This window comes from Apium graveolens, unplaced genomic scaffold (genome assembly GCF_009905375.1).
Source record: "Apium graveolens cultivar Ventura unplaced genomic scaffold, ASM990537v1 ctg2870, whole genome shotgun sequence".
Taxonomy (NCBI): Eukaryota; Viridiplantae; Streptophyta; class Magnoliopsida; order Apiales; family Apiaceae; genus Apium; species Apium graveolens.
Window position 1 is genome coordinate 1 of NW_027417827.1, and position 4,458 is coordinate 4,458.

A 4,458-nucleotide genomic window follows, 5' to 3' on the forward strand; every position below is an offset into this window, starting at 1 on the left:
AAAACACCAATCACCTCAAACCAAACCTATCTCAAGCAAATCACTATCTTACCTTTAGACAAGCCTTCACTCGACATCAATTACAAGACTGTTGGGAGGAAACCTAGAAAAGTCAAGCCTATAGAAAATGAAGAAGTCACTGAAAGGGCTTTCTGGAATTGCTTCAAGCAAAATGACTTGATACCCTTGAATTGGTGCATCTCAGATGAAGATTATTTTCAAAAACTAGCTGAGGAAATAGTTAGAGTCTGGGTTGTATCTTTAAAGGAAGTCAGAATTTATTATGCAGATGGGTCCTTCACTTTCCTTGGTTGTGCTTTGATGGATTCTCTCTCTCCCACAGAAATCAAGAGAGTGATAAGCTTGCTAAAAGACAAGAATACTGCTAGAAGAGGATGGAGATCAGTTTTGGCTGAGTGGTTGATTGAAAGGGAAGAAAGAAGAAAAAGAAATGAGGCTAAATATGAGGAAAGGAAAAGAAAATATGATGAAGAGATTGAAATGTTCATGAAAAGATCAGAAGAACTCAAGGCTAAAGGAATGAGCAGAATTTCAAAAGATGGAAAGTTTCTGAACATCAAAGCAGGCAAATTCTCAAGATTTAGAATTGATTTACTAGACAGTGGTTATCTAAAAGCAGATATGATCAAACTAGTAGAAGCTCTAAGTGGGACACATATTGTAGAAGAACTTGAAATTCTTGTTCAGTTAAAGGATATCCTTAGAGAAGAAACAGAAGCAAAAACAGTCTTTACCTGATGCTTGTAACTACTTTAACTTTGTAAATCTTCTAATGTATAACAGTTTTAATTGTGTCAATTTTCATGTAACTACTTTATTTTCCATCATAGCTTGGGGTTAGTTTTTTTAACATGCATGAATTTGTGTTAAGCAATCTTCTCACAAATTGGGGGAGATTGTTGTGCAAGACATGCCTGGACAATAACAAGACTAAGTAAAATTGACAACCCTAAGTAAGTTGTATTGTAATCTTAGTTTGCATTTTGTATTGTAACATTAAAGTCTGTAAAAATGCCAAAGGAGCATACTTGAGTCTTTTTCTTTAAACAATATCAAGCCTAAGAATTTTATCTGGAAGAAGATCAAGAAGATCATGCCTCGGAAGAATTATGAAGAAGCTTGGATTTGAATAAATCTATTTTGGAAAAAATGTTCTAAGTCAAGGTCTCTACAAGTCACAGATTTAGTGTTATAGAGAAGTCATTCGAGAACTGCAGAATGACTTATCGAGAACTTATGAAAGCTACTAGAGAACTCAGAGATATCGACAAGCCAAATTGAAGACATGAAGATTGGAGATATCGACAAATCATTTATTCACTAGAGAACTCAGAGTTATCGACAAGTCAAGATTCATTAGAGAACTTTGAGTTATCGATAAGTCAAATTTCACTAGAGAACTCAGAGATATCGACAAGCCAAAATTTCCTAGAGAACTCTGAGTTATCGACAAGTCAAATTTGGCTAGAGAACTCTGAGTTATAGACAAGTCAATAAGTCACTAGAGAACTCAGAGATATCGATAAGTCAAAGTGAAGATATGAAGATTAGATATCTCGATAAGCCAAATTCTCTTATAGAGTACTTAGAGACCTCTACAAGTCAAATCAACTATGGAGTATTAGAGATCTCGATAACCCAATATACTTATCGAGATGTCAAGATCTCTATATGCCTAACTGGAGATCTCGAGGTAAAATCTCAAAGTACAAATTGCAGACCAGTTCAATATCCAAGATTTACAATCAACAAACAATCCAACCAGCTGGATTGATAAGTCTACAAAAAGCAGCTTGAAGAGTGTGCAAGATCAAGGGTGAAGATTAAATGACAAAGGAAGATCAAAGTTAACACAGTATGCAAAGATATGCTAAGCTAGAATTGGATGATACACTTTTCCTAAAATGGAAATGACAAGTGACAGTTTACTAAAGTTATTAGCATGTCTTATTATACACTGTATAAACCAGCAGTTAACTGAGATATAAAGTTAACACTGGTCCTCTGTTAGAAGTAACAATTTAGATCAGGAATTCTTGTACTTTCTCTCAAGTAGAAGCTAAGCTCTTTATCAACAAAGAGCCTAGAAATTTTGTACCAAAACATTCTTAATTTTAATATAAAATTAAGCGAGTTTTGAAAGATCTGTGTTATTCATAGCTGCATGTTTAATTTCTGTTATAACACATCTTACTACAAGATTTGATTTACTTTGTTCAACACCAAAATAGTTCAAGAAAAGCATAAAAACATAAAAACACATTCACCCCCCTCTCTGTGTAATGCATTACCTAACAATAAGTTAGATTAATAAACAGGCCTAGCCTTCAAAAAAAAATAAAATACAACTATCGTAAATTACATAAACAAACATGCAAAGCCTATATGTTTATTTCAATTTTTTAGCATACATTCACCATCACTTCGTTTAATCCCCGTGAAATATTTTTTATTGATTCAAAACTTGTATTCACAAATAATAAATTTGACCAATTTATTTTTTAAAATCATAAAATTTGTATCTTCTTTAATGTATATGGCGCCTTAAACTTAGAGTCATGCTGAAAATTTAAAAATTATAAAATTAGTGAATCTAGGACAATTGATTCTACAGTAAAACAATATTTGAGGTAATTAAAATTATTTGTAATCAGTGCCTGATAATAGTTAGCTAGTGGCATATTAAAACATCATGTACCTGTTAAGTACTAATGATAGTTTTGTTAGTGTTTGTGTCCTAGAGATAACACTATGATGTTTTAGTTTAAGACATTAGGATTATTAATGTTTATGTTCTATCGATTATTCCCTTTATAATTTATTAATTCTTAATTTACTGCGATATAAATGTTAGATTAATAAATGTCCTTGGAATATGATATACAATTCTATATCTCTAAGTACGTGACTTAGAAATGAGATTATGAGAATAGTATTAATATTCCTAAAGGTCCCTAGTCGAATATTATTATTAAGGGACAATAATAATGCATTAAGACTGGTGTATTTGTTGATTGATGATCACATCTCATTGATCATAGGTATGATGATACTAAAGTCAAAAACACAGGCAGATGTATATATGTACATGGTGCTGGACAGACCCAATGTGAGATTCTACATGTCTGTTGTGTCATAAGTAATTCTCACAGTGATAATGATGTAATGGTCCTTAGACCTGAAGTCATTATATTTCTATACGAGAATTAATATACAATGATTCCATTAAAATTTATCCTTGACCGGGTAATGATAAAAGTGGACATTGGGTATATTATGAATCGTATGAGAAATATGAACGATCTAGATGTGATTTAACCCTCCTATTTTAGGAGTGATATTATTGGTCTCTTGTGTGAGCTAGACTGTGAAATGTGTGGCCACGCTCAAACGTTGATTTGATATGATAGTCTACTCATTGATCAAGGAAACTTGGATTAAACTATGATGAGGATGACACATTACATGCCTCTAGTTTAATCTATAATATTTGGTTAAAGGGATTATATTACATTGTACATTATTCACGAAAGGTTTAATCGATCACCGATTTAATTATTATTACTTGGGTAGCAATGATGTAATACTAGATGCCGCTCATTGTTTACGATTTTAAATTAGATTCAAAATCCGTTGCCAACGTAATAATAACCTATAGAGTCACACACAAAGAATTCTTGAAGGATTATTTAATTTAAATTGGATTTAAATTAAATTAAAGTAATTTGAATTATTTATAATATTAATTAAGTTTGACTTAATTAATTAAATAAATAATGATATTCGAATTTACTAATATTAATTATGAAATTTATTTGTTAAATAATTAAGTGAGACTTAATTATAATACAAATAGGAATTTTGAATTAATAATAATTCCTAACTAGTTAAGAGTTATAATTCATTTTTCTATTCTCTATATAATATCTCTTGTGTGGCTGATTTTTGGGGTGTAAAAGACTTTTACTAAAACCCTAGCCACCAAGGGAGAAGATGGAGAGAGCAAGAAGAAACGAATTTGTGCCAGTACACATTCAATCCTTGTGTTCAAGTATTCGTGTGGATACCGATAGAGTATAGATCGTGAGAGCGGGATGCGTGGTGATTGAACAAGTTTTGGATCTCCATTAGTCAACCAATGTGTAAAGCTTGTTAAGGTAAACAATCTGATTTACGAATTAAATATCTATTTTTCGCATGGATCCTGCGGTGGGTTTCGAAAATTCTGATTTTTCACATTTTTACTTACTGTTTCCGTTGCGTTTATGTGCTCGAAACCCTTCAAGTTTAACGCAGACTTCTATATATATGAGGACAATACAGTTAAAAATGTTTTTTTTTCACTTGTATTTTAAAAGATCATATATAATTGTATTTAGAAAAGAAAAGACAAAAAGAAAATCAACAAAATAATTATCTCGGTATTTACTTTATACT